The sequence below is a fragment of the Passer domesticus genome, chromosome 11 (genome assembly GCF_036417665.1).
Source record: "Passer domesticus isolate bPasDom1 chromosome 11, bPasDom1.hap1, whole genome shotgun sequence".
Classification (NCBI taxonomy): Eukaryota; Metazoa; Chordata; class Aves; order Passeriformes; family Passeridae; genus Passer; species Passer domesticus.
In genome coordinates, this window is record NC_087484.1 from 525,060 (window position 1) to 537,759 (window position 12,700).

The 12,700-nt window shown below is 50.6% G+C and overlaps 1 protein-coding gene across 11 annotated transcripts in view; it reads left to right on the top strand.

Moving 5' to 3' along the window:
- The first annotated feature begins 1,056 nt into the window (after positions 1 to 1,056).
- Positions 1,057 to 12,700, top strand: part of MBNL1 (muscleblind like splicing regulator 1) — a 60,606-nt gene continuing 48,962 nt past the window's right edge. For 3 of the 11 annotated variants that reach the window (XM_064384997.1, XM_064385000.1, XM_064384995.1), the window contains exon 1: positions 1,061 to 1,238. The gene's annotated coding sequence lies outside the window, so the exon portion shown is untranslated. Of the gene's footprint in view, positions 1,239 to 1,336; positions 1,473 to 12,700 lie in introns of those variants that run through there. The other 8 variants (XM_064384998.1, XM_064385002.1, XM_064385001.1 and 5 more) reach the window with 6 other exon arrangements.

The window sequence follows — 12,700 nt, forward strand, 5'->3', positions numbered from 1 at the left end:
GCCAGGCTGCGCTGAGGGGACAGCTGCACTGCCCCACAGCAAGGCAGGTAAATATAAAATACAATGGGATACCAGCTGTCATGGATTTTGTTCTGATCTGGATTAAGCTCCATTGAAACAAAAGTGTAAGAACCTGACATTTTTCTGACAGAAAATGGAATGCTGCTTTGTCCTTTCAGTCTCCCGTTTCTAGCAAAAAGCCATCAGAGCTAACCAGCAGGTACCATAAAGCTCTGTGAGGTGCTGGCAGTCCCTCGGGCATGTGGCACATCTGGATGCTCCCCGGGCTGGGCAGCTCTGAGCAGGGATGCTCACTAAAACCATTCTGTTTCCAAAGTGCTGCCTGCTCCGCTGCAGGGGTGATTAGAGCACAAGAAAAGCAAAGTTAATTATAGCCCCTCCAGGCTGTGTAATAGAACAAAAAGCCTCATGAAGGAAGCAGCTGGAGTTAGATCTTGAGACCAGGTAACAAAATCAGTAAATTAGTCATTACTTCATCTCACAAAACATAACCCTCTTCTTAGGTGTCTGTGTTAAAAGATGTTTAACACTACTTGACACTAGAGATAAACTCTTTGTCTCTTTCCTTGTCTCTTTCCTTGTCTCTTTCGTTGTCTCTTTTCAGTTTGTTTGTCTTTCCTAAACTGTGGTTAGCACCACAGCGGTTTGATGAGCCCATTTCACATGGCCGTGTGTGCGTGCCCTGGCAGGGGACACTTCGATGCACCTCTGGCTAATCTGGACTATTGCGTCTCCTTTCGTGCACTCGGTGTCACGGCAGCGGCAGAGCCGACCTGCAGGCTGGGCAGCTGCGGCCGGTGGGTGCCGGGGAGCCCCGCCAGCCCCGCAGCAGCCGGCAGAGCCAACCGCTCTAAGATGAGGGGCGAGCGGAACCGGGAGGAAAGCAGGGTCGTTCTGCCCGCTTTGGGAAGCAAAGCCTCAGAGCGGGGCTCGTGTGGGCAGGGACGGCGCTGGGGCTCGGCAGCAGCCGCGCCGGGCGCTCCGCGGACGCGGCCGGGCCGCCCCGCGCCGCTGCCGCGCCTCCCCCGGCCGGAGGCGGCGGGGCCGGGCACGTGTGCGCGCCCGGGCTCGGTGACTCATGAGGCGCCGGCCGCTCCGCCGCGGGGAGGATGAGGGAGGGCGGCCCCGGGGGAGGGCAGCCCGCCGCGCCGCCGCCCCGCTCCGCGCCTTCCCCTCGCTCCGCGGCGCCCGGAGCGCGGAGGCCGCGCCGGGATTAGGTGAGCGCGGCCGGGCCGGGGCCGGGCCGGGCTCCCCGCGGGCCCGGGGCTGCCGGCGGGGCCGGGGCCGGGCGGCGCTTCCGGGCGGGGCGGGGGCGGCGGCGGAAGCGGGCCCGGGGCTGGCGCGGGGAGCCCGGGCCGCCGCTGCCTCCGCCCGCCGCGCCCGCGGCACCGTCAGCATGAGCCGCTGAGCCGGGCGGGCCGCGCCGGCAGGGCCCCGCCGGCAGGCCCGGGGTGAGTGCGGCGGCGAGGCCCGGGCCCGGCGGCGGGCGGGGAGCGGCCCCGCGGGCAGGGGCTGGCGGGGAGCGGGGAGCGGGGGGAGCTCGCCCGCCGCGCTCGGCGGCCCGGGGGCCGCGGCAGGAACAGCGGCCGGGGCGCGGCCCCGCTGCCCGCGCTCCCTCCGGCGGCGCCCGGCGCGGGGCTCCGCTCGCGGGTCCCGGCGGCGCGGGCCAGCGGCGGTTCCGCCGGGCTCGGCCGCGGCTCGGGGCCGCCGGCGGGCGGTGCGTGCCCGCGGGGCCGCGGGCGCTGTCGGGGCCGGCGGGCCCCGGCGGTGCGCTCCCCGCACGGCCTGGCCCCGGCAGCCGCGCGGGAGCGGGACGGAAACAGCGCTTTTTGTTTCCTTTTCGGGGAAAGTTCCTGAATTCAGAACTTTGGTCTGCAGGTGCAAACAAGTCAGTTTGTTAAGGTGTTGGCATAGTGGAAGAGAAGAATGCAAGGATGTTTGTGTAAAATGATTGTCTTGGAAAAATATGTGTTTGTTTTAGAAAGAAATAATTTCTTTCGGTGATTTTTTTGAGGTGGGGAATGTATGCCCCAGAGAAAGGAAAGAGCAGGACACGGGTGACAGAGAGAATGAAGTGCAGGAGAGCAGGTTCAGGGAAGGGATGTAACGGGAAAGAGGGATGGAAGTAATGAATAGTAATGGTGAATAACTTAACTGGGTTATATATCTTTTTGGCACTACCGAGAAAGGGTTCTAATGAAACGACAACATATTCCAAAGTGACAAGGAAATGATTTGCATAATGAATAATTAACCGATGGCACTTGTTGCTGCAGGGGAAGTTTGGGGTGAGAGCTGAGGGTTGCAGGCTCCCCTTGGGCTGGCTGCATGTGACACTGACCCTGGGCAGGCCCACTGGCATAGAACAGTATTATGATAATTTAAAGTAGATAAAAGAGGCAGAAATGAAAGGCTTGGCAACCCCGTGCTCGCTGCAATGGTGACAGGACTGCTGCATGTGGAAGGTTGGGAGGTGCCACTGCAGGAACCAGAGGTGCTGGGAGTCTCTGTGCTCTGGGCTGAAAGCAGGCATGGGTCATGGCCAGTTGGGGTGGATCCCACAGCTGCCTCCAGCCTGCTTCCCCGTAGGTAGTGCACTCCTGCAGTCTTCCTCTGAGGGGTCTGTGGAGGGCAGCTGAATGCCCCATCCCGTGGCCTCGGTGCCACGTCCCAGCCGTGTCCCGCTGCATCCCTGCATCAGGTGCTGCTCTGACTTGCCTGTCCTGGGAGCCGCCTGTGCTGGAAGCCTGGGGTCTGAGGGTGATGTCCAGGAGGTGGAGATGGGTGCCAGCAAACAGCTGGAGCACGCCCTGGCCGTGGAGGTGCTGCCCTGCCGGGCCAGGTCTGGCTGCCCAGGGCACACGGGCTGTAAAAGCCGCTTGGTTTTGGCCTCACCGTCCAGGGGCGTTTCTGTGGCCACAGGAAGGTTCTTACACGTGTGGTGCAGATGAAGATCTGATGGCCAGCTCAGATTAAATCATAGGCTTCCCTCTCTGTTTTTATTTCCTTTGAGTACTTGCTTTGTTCTGCTGCTTCAGCCTCAGTGGGGAGGTGGTAGTGACACAGGGATGCCTGTAATTAGGGGGATGAGCCTCAGCACCTCTTGACTCCTAAATAGTGGATGATTCCTGCTCAGGAACTGGTGGATAATCTGCAGACATCATTTTCTGACACCGAGGAAGTCATGCATGTTGGGTTGTAAAAGGCCTTGTGGTAGCTCCGTTACTTACAAAGGCTTAATGGGTGTTTTCCTTAGGCATATTTTCGATGGGAATGTTGTAAACAGCATGTTAGCTAAGGCCAGCTCCTTAAGGTAAAACTGTAGGAAAAGTTCTGTTCCCATTCCTTATGATTTATGTTCATGCCAAGGATGATTTTTGCAACTATGAGTTTATCAGCAAATTCCTGCTACTACTCCTGTCTGGAGGCAAGGGAGAGGGAGGATCTGGCAGAGTTCAATTGCTTCCCTGGGAATTCCTACACTTGAATGTGTCCTGCTGTGCCCAACCCTACACAGGGGGCTCTCCTTTCCCTTGCATGACTTGTGGTCTCCACTTTTTGTGTGCCTTAAGGATTAAAGCAGTTGCCTATGATTATTATTTTTAAATTTAATTTTATTAACAATTATATACTGTAAACTTAGTTTCCCAAGTTATGCAGCAAAGTAAACAACGTTTCTTTCCTCTTACCCCATAGTTATTTACCAAAAGAATAAACATGTAAATATGTTTGAGTGCTGTCCTCGGTGACATTTGGAGCCTGCTCTGCTGTGAATATGTGCAGTTGCAATTCCATTAGTGTCAAAGACGGTTCCCAGCAATTAACAAGGAAACTGAAGGGACTGTTAAAACCGTGTACTAGTTGTGATGAAACTTCAGTGCATCCTAGGATGAGGAAATGCAGTTAGTGTACCGAGTTGTGAGTGAAGGCTGTGTGTGACTCCTGTGAGGGTGCTGGAGCCCGCTCTCCCTTCAGCAGTCTGTGCAGGGCGAATGTCCTTGTCAGTGCTTTGCTCACAGTGAAAAGCCAGAGGCAAATGTTGGCTTACCCTGAGCTGTGCATTCAAAACCAGCAGTAAGTTCTGAAGATGCTCTGAAATCTCTTCAACAGCTTCAGAGGCAGCAACAGGAGGATGACAGCACCCACAAATGAAGTTTCCCATGCCCATGGGGCAGTTTGGGCACTGGGTTTGATGCTGACCTCAGGGTGAAGTCCCACTGTTTATCAGAAGAATTGCTTTTCCTGAGGGGTCAGTTAATTTTTTTAATGTCCACTTTGTGTCAAATTCTACCCTGTGAAACAGTCCATGTTTCAGATTATGTGCATGTAGTTGTTATAGAAGAATATTTTTATCCAAAATATCTTTATTTTAAGTAGCTGGGAAGAAAAAAAAGTTTGCAATATATATAATCTATCCTCAGTAAAATCTGACTTGAGTTCTCACAATTAAGTTTGAAATTTTGGAGGTAAAATTGCTGTTGGTTCAAATTACTAAGAGCAGCAGTGGTATGTAAGGTGACAGCGCTTCTGTCACAAGGGTGCAAAATCCTGCAGTTTGAGTTCATTTTGGTTTGAATGTACAGGCTGTACAGGGAAACTGAGGCAGCTGGGCCGGAGTTTTGTGTAGGCAGATTATAATTCCCATAAAACAAGTGCATGACCAGCAGTAGCCCAGCCTGGGGAATGGGCCAGCTCAGCTTGGGTCTGTCTGTCCTTCCACAGCCCCACTGCCTCCTGGAGCTGCCCTGATCTGAGCACTGAGATAAAATGTGACTCCTGTGTGCTCGTGGGACCTTTGCTGTGGGCAAATAGGCCAAATACTCATTTTCTCAGAGGAATATTTTGGTACGTAAATATGCAAGGTGTACACGTGTAGCTGGAGTGAATTTCTGCAGAAAAAAAAAGCCGTAAGTACTAGAGGGGTCGAAATATGTCCAGTCCTTTGGTGTTTGGAGCAGAGCTCCTGCCCAGCCCGCTGTGGCCAGCCTGGCCAGGCTGGGCTCCTTTTATCAGCCCTTCTTGTGAGTGTACAGGTGGCAGTTCCAGCGCCTGCTGAGTGCCCAGCTTTTCCTGTGGGAAGTGTACCTCGCTGCCCGCCCTGGGGCAGGCTGCTCTTGGAAAAGGAATTTCTTTTCCCTTATGTAACTTGTTGGTGTTACATCCAGAGTCGGCTCTTGCAAAAGTGCGTCAGTCTTGCTTGCAGTGGCACTGAAAAAACTTAACAGAGCGTGCACTGAATTCCCCCCTTATCTCTCTATAGCACATTTTATGTATCTTGTAGTGAGATGTTTTGTTTCTGCAGTTTCAGACTTCGTGTTTCAGAAGATTAATAGACTTAGCAGCCCTGTTTGCTCAGCTTAGCAGCGATAACAATGTAATAAGTCATGAGACGGTCGCAGATCATCCGGCAAGGCAAAATATGCCTTGGACTTGAACTTGGAGCAGGTATTATTTGCAGAGAAAAGTGAAATGTTGAAAGCATTATAAATAGCGTGTCCTGCCTTGGGTGGCTGTGGGTTCAGGTCTGCCTGCACAGGAGGGGCCGATGGCATCGCGTTCCCCTCCGGACGGCCCGGGAGGGAGCGGGCAGCGTTTGTACCGTACATGGCTGGCATTTGCTGCAGCACGTACAGCCCTGCGGGCTCGGGGCAGGCCGGAGGAGCGGGTAGGGCCCCGGCTCGCGGATCCTCCGCGCATTCCTGCTGCCTTGCCGCCTCCCGCGCCGGCCAGCCCAACTGCGGGCCGTGAGTAAGGGCTTGGGAACCCGGAGCATTTTTGGGCTCGGGGCCCAATCCTGCTTCCAGAGAAGTTAATTGGAATTTTTTCCTTCTAAAGAAGGGAGAGCAGTCAGCCGTGCGCGGCAGGCCCGCTCCGTGCCGTGCGGGATGTGCCGGGGCGGCCGGAGCCGGGCCGTGCTCCCGGGGCGGCCGGAGCCGCGGCGCTGCAGCGGCGGTATCTGCACTGCAGCGGCGGCGCCCGGGCTCCTGGGGACCGGCTTTTCCCTTCAGCGTGAGTACCCTGCGTGGGGGCACGCGGGGCTTGCCGTGTGCGCTGGGTGCGCGGTCCCCACGGCGTGGAGCTCAGCCCCGCGCTGCCCCGGAGCGGGCGCGCTGCCCCGGCACGGGTGGCAGCCTTTGCGAGCGCCTTGCCAAGCGGAGGGCACGGCAGCAGCCCTGGAGTGGCCCTGTAAAGGCGCGTCGGGTCCTGCGCAGGGCCCCCCGCCCTTCCTCTTCCTCGCCGCCCCCCAGGGCCGCGCTCGCCCGTGTTTCGGTGCTGCCTGTGCCCCTGGCTCCCGTGGGGGGAAGGTCCTGATAAACACGGCAGGGCTTTCCGGGGAGAAATAAACTCCCCCTTTTTTCTTCTGTGACCCTCCGAAGCTTGGAATAAAATCCGAACAAAAATGTTGATTCCATGTGTGGAAGGGTTTGTTAGTGCCTGGGCAGCATTCTTGACTCGTGTGCCCACCTCTGGTGTTCAGTGAAGTCTGGTACTCTTTACCTGGGTCATGGATCCTTCCGTGCTCATGGCACATAGGCACAACTTCAGTGGACTTTGAGCCTTCTCTCAAGCAGTGAAAAATCAAAGGTAGTGAGTCCGTGATCCTGATAATGTAATGATGTATTTTTCAGCTTTTTGATGTGTAGCAGTTAAAAATGTTGTTTTGGGAGTGCGGTGCTTGCTGTGGTGCTGGAGCTTTGCAGGCTGCTGGGAAGGAAGTCCCTGGGCAGATATCTTGTTTGCTGCTTATCAACCTTTTATTGAGCTCCTGTATTTATGTGCAAATATATTCAATAAATAAATCTTTAATGATGTGATTTCTGTTGTGAAAAGTAGACACAGCTCTGTTCAGTTCTTCTAATTAAATACAGCTAATGGTGGAACAGAAATACAAGCATTTGAGCTTCTTTCACTAATTTTTCTGCATGAGTGACAAAATTATTGCTTTGGATTTGATTTGTTTTCCACAACTTCTGAGCATTCTACAGCTTCTGCCTTTAATCACCATTTTTATAAAAGCTACGTTTTCTTAAGTTATTTCAGAAGCTGTTTTCCAAATATCCCTGTTTCTGTTTTCCAATATCCCCGTTTCTGGGGTTTTTTTGTGTAAGAGTAGAAATTTAAACTTTCATTCTTGGTGTTTTAAAATGGCTTTTAGAGGTAGGAAGGGAAATACAAGGAAAACAGCAATCTTTTGAGGTTTTTTCCAAAATTCCTTCATTGTGTTTAATTTGTGTAGCTTGCTCTGTTGATGGAAAAGGGACACATTGAGGAGAACCCAGGCAGAGGAGAGAGTATTCTGTGTGAGAAGTCCTAAGGGCCAGTGTCAGTGGCACGGCTGTGCCCAGCTCAGGAGCCCCTGTGTGCCCTGTCCCCTGTGTGGTGGAAGCTCTGCTGGCTGAGGTTGTGTGCAGAGAGGCTGCTCTGAACAGGGGCTGCTAGAGCCTTGTTTCTCGTGGTTATTGTTAGCTGTGTACGTGTCATCATTCAAAATGAAAAGCGTAACAATGTACTAAAGCAAATACTGATTGAAAACTTGTCTCAAAGATATTTTCCACTTATATCCTAAAATAAAAGTAATGCAGTTTTTATTACTTCTTTTTGATACCAGTGACTAATTTGGAGCTTTTGCTTGATATCTGAAGATGTGTGTGTTTGTTTAGTTTGCGTGAGATTGGTCACAATCCAAAATTGATCACATCAATAAGTGTTTCTGTGCTGTTGAGCATTGTATATGGATCTCTAATAGGATCTCTATTAAGTCAAGGAAAGAGTCTCCTAAACTGGTTTAGTTTTGCTGTGTGTGGAAAAATCATTTTATATTTAGTGTGTAACAGTCATCTCTGATATCTCAGATGGTGACAGGGCAGAGAGAATTAAAAATCCCTTTCTCTGTAGTTTAGATTCTTATGTAACTAATTAAATAAATTATATAGATTCGTTATATTTTCTGAGAAGTTGTACAAGTTTGTCTTATCCTGGAAGGATGTGATTATAAACACAAATTAAGTGTAAGGCCAGAATGAATCAAAGCACCGCAAGTGCTCTATTTTGGATCTGAGATTCCCTGAGGAACACACAGCTGTGAATGCAAATGCAGTCGGCTGTGTCTCCTGTCTCAAGCAGATGCTGGAGTGTTTTCCAGGACTGTCCTTGCTGTGATTCATGGTGGTGACTGAGTCGGGCAGTGTTGTCATCGCACTGAGCTGGCAGTGCCTCCCTGCTCCAGGTGTCCCCAGCGTGGCAGCGCTGCCACTCGGTGATGCTGGCGTGCTTTCAGAGGTGTGGGACTCCCGGTCCTTCCTCGGGGCTGCTGTGCCTGGCACTGCTCGGCCATGCTGCAGAGCCAGGGCACCGGTTTGCCACTTGGCAGCAGTCCTTCAGTCCAAACTGAACTGCTCTGCTGTCCCTCTTTCCCAGGTAATTTTGTGGTCCCCGGGGAGAAGCATGTGATTGTCCCTGCCTTGCCATGGCTCGCCATGGCTGAGCTGAAGTGACCGGGTCCAAGAGCTGCTGCGAGCAGAACTCGGTGTAACGAGTTCCTCGCGTCCCTTTTCGGTTGCCCTGCAGTCAGATGCAAGGTGAAGCAATCCAGACTGCCATAACTCCCGTGGGCCTGGCTGGGAGCCTGTTGTGCAGCAGGCAGGCAGCAGCAAGGTGTCCCCCACGGAACCGTGCCCCACTGTGCTCCATGTGTCCTCAGGGCCAGGAGAGCTGCTGGCGTTGTCACCAGGAGCAGGACCGCACACCAGCATGGAGCACGTGACATGAATGGCCTTTCTATTCCTGGTAATTAGGTTCAGATTTAATCTTGCTAGTTAATTTGATGTGTGCAGGGATGTGCTGGCTGTATCCAGACACCTGACTCGAAATTGTTGTCCTAACAAAGTGGTTGTCATGTGAACGGGCAAGAACTTTGAAATTTGGAGTTTTTGATGTGGGCAAAGGTAGGAGGGGTGGCCCAGCCAGGGATGAGTTAGTGAGGCCAAGAGGAGGAGCTTATTGCTGGAGGAAGTGGTGCTATTAACAAATTAATAATGTTAGTAGTGACCGTGTGTGTGTCCTGATCCATCCAGTGCTGTCTGCAGTGGTCTCTCAGGACTCCATTTCCCCACTGCTTTATCCAGCTGTCTCTGGGGCAGGAGAAGCCACCCTCTGCCCCAGGGCCACATGGCAGCTGCATTAGGAAGGGAAGTAGAAACCAGTTTGTAAGTGGAAACTGAGCAGTGCTGAGGTGCTGGTCTGTTTTCCCCTGCAGTGCTGGAGATGTTCTGGCATCAGACCCGTGGGAAGCCGGGGCTGGTGTCTGCTGCACCTCTCACCAGTGAGAGCTCCTCGGGGTCACTTCTCCTGAAACCATCAGCATCAGCTGAATTTGGTGCCAGGGGGAAGTGGTTCCTTCCCTTGCTGAGTCATGGACGTGGGGTTTTTTTTCTGTAGGGATTCTTCTTATGGCTGATGCTAATCATTGTGTTTTATATATATTCATACGTGCAGCTGGAAATCACCTGTCACTGTGGGACAGCCTCCTTGCTGCTGCTGCAGGTGCCTCCCAGCTCTGAGTCTGGGCTGGGGACTCATGCTGGGGTTTGCATGTGGCTGTTGGTGAGGACAGCGCCCAGCAGCGCTGCCACGAGACAGGTGTGCTGCTGAGCCTGAGCCACATTCAGGGCAGGGCAGGCAGGGTTCTACAGGGGCAGTGGGCAGTTCAGGCAGCCTGTGCTGCCCGGGGACACGCCGGGGTTGGGGGCCTGCTCCTGAGCTGACCCCGCTGCCGTGGTCATCCTGCTGCTCTCCTGCCTTGCTTGGCTTGTGTACATTTGCAGTTAATCAAACAAAATGTGCAAGAGTCGGATTAATAAATAGCTTGTCGTTTTTGGAAGGGCGCATAGGTGATTTGTTATGGCCTCTCAAAAGCCTTTGTGTAGAAACAACATGTTTAAAATTACTGTTAGAACAAGAAAATAAAACTGATTTTAATAAAGCAGGTTTTTTTTTCAATTCAGTTTGTTATTGCTTGGAATTTTAACCTAAATCACTAGATTACTGTTATTTTTAAAGATGAACAACTTATTTTTAGTCTTGCTTGGGCAAAGTCACTTCTCATGGTTGGAATTCCCCTGTGCCAGGATAATACAGAACTTCCCATTTCTGAAATACATTATGTGCATGTTATGGCAAAGGAATTACAGTGTGAATATGTTTTTATTACCAGAAACAGTATTTGTGACTTCAGTGGTGGGTGGGGATGGATATGTAAATGCTTTGTAATACATAAATTCATTAAAAAGGACTAAAGGCAGAATAGTCCTTGCCCATTTTGTGTCCCTGACTTATTAAAGTTGCAAGAACAGAATAACAGCTTGTGTGCCACATCCTCGTCCAGAGACAGGGCCTGGCCTGTGCCTGATCTTGCTCATAAATACACCTCCAGCTAATGCTGTCAAACTGTGAATCCTGTGTGTCCCTCAAGTCTCAGATTTTGTAACAGAGATTGATATATACCCCAGGTTATTAAAAAAAATCAACAGGCATGTTTCTTGACTTTAATATTTTTAAATTTATAGCAAGAGCAGTTAATCCATAACCGTCTGCTTCTTAAAGGAAAGAGGGTTTATGGAATTTGCAGTGTAGCTTTCTGACTTGGAAATAGCATTACTGTAATCTAAAGTAAGAGAGGATTGGGCTGTGGGATTTGTATGTCAGTGCCCATGCGCTGCTGGTGGGAATTGGTCTGCAGTTTGATCAGGGATGGAAATCTTGGGCAATACCTGATTTCTGCACGTAGCATACAACATGTTGCCTCTTTTTTCATTATTTATCAAGTTTTCATGAACCGAGTACACTTGGGTGTGTTAAATTCAGATGGAGTGTCACAGTTAGGTGGTTCTGCTAAAACAGTTTCAGAAACTGTGAAATAGACTCAAGATAAAACCACGTCTGATGGGGATGTGCTGGAGGAGCCACTGAAGTCAGTGGGAGGTTGCACCAGGAAAGTCTGTTAGAGCTAAAACAGTACAGAAAAAACCTTTAAAACAGTAGTAGTAGTAGTAAAACTATGTATGTCATGCAAAATATCTGTGTCATAGAAGCAGTGTTGGCAGTTTTTTTACTAATCTGGTGTGGCACTTAGTAGTTCAAAGCTGACATGTGCCTGCAGTTTTAGCAGGCTCCCAGTCCCAGGTTGCTGGGCTGGGGAGCTGTGAAACCCAGCCCAGGCTACAGTGCCCTGGCAGTCCTGCTCTAGAGCTGGCTGCTCTCTGCTCCTGCCTTTGCCCTCCCATTTTTTCCTGAAATATACAGAAGTACAGAATGGTAAGAGGAATCATCTTGCATTTCCGGGCTGTCCTGTGGGAGCAGCGGGTGCAGCCCAGAGTGTGAGACAATTGGGTGCTTCGGATGCAGTTTACTAAAGAATATTTTCCTTTATCCAATCCTATACTGTTATGTGACAAGATGTCAATTAGCTCATTGTTTCAGCTTAATTTTGTGACAGTGCTATAATTATATCCCTCAATTGTGCCGTGGAGTAATTGCTGTATCTCTTCCAAATTTTATATTGAGATATGTTATTGGTAAACTTTGAGTTTGGCAGAGGTGTTTTGAAAATACTGTAAGGAGTCAGTAATTTTGTGTTCCTTGATTTAAAAGACAGCCATTTGGCAATTTCAAGCTTTGAGACTGTCCCGTCAGTGTAAATAGAATATTGATTTTATTCCATTTCCTATCTCATTAGAGTCATTGTCATGAGGATGAATTCACGTTGTGTAATTATGTGTTCTTGCTGACAGCTCTCATGTCATTGAGACTGGTGTTTTCAGCTTCCACTTTCTCTAAGCATAAAAATAGCATTCTTCCCTGCCATCTTCCCCTTCAGTGTTGGGCTTCTTGCCTGCCCAGCTTTCTACATCTTTCTTTGGGAGACGTGTGGATTGAGATAGGGAGGGATGTCCAGCAATCCCAGTTACAGGAACAGTGAAAACAGTGCCTCTTAGGGAGCATTCTCAGTGCAGGGAGCTACCTTATTTTTGTGTCAAAGACTGTAATGAGGGGGGAAATGCATTGTTAATCTGTCTGCACATTCTTTATAGCAATACGGGGACGTAACAGGGGTCTCTTCTGTGTCAGATTCACTTTCCTGGACATTTCCAGATAACCTTTCCATTGATTTGTGAGGCTGTTTCTTAATCATTTTCATTGACCCAGCTCAGGAGACAACTAAGTCATCTCTGTTACCCTCCTAAGGAATGATTCCTCAGTGTTATTTCTCTCTTCTGTCTCTTCTGAGAATCACTTTTTAATTTGCTTTCAGTCCTTGTATCTTGATATTCAGTGAAGGCAAGGTTCTGCCTTGGCCAAACCAATGTTGCAATATTCCCAAGACAAGTGGCAAATGCTTCCAAATTTCAAAAGGTGAACTTTAAGACCCACCTGTGGATCACAAGAGTCTTTAGTAGTGACTGCTCTGCTAGGTGGGGTCTAGAAACCATCAACCCCTAAATCAGTTCTAATTGAAAGAAAAATAAGAAGTTCAGTCCTTTTCCCGTCCTGTCCCTGTGGTTCTCCCTGTGGATTGGTTACAGTCGCTCCCATCTTACCAGCCACAGCCCAAAGGAGCTGTCTCATGTATCAGCTGGGCTTTGCAGACAGTGTATCTTCTGGGGACTCCTCAGTGACTGAG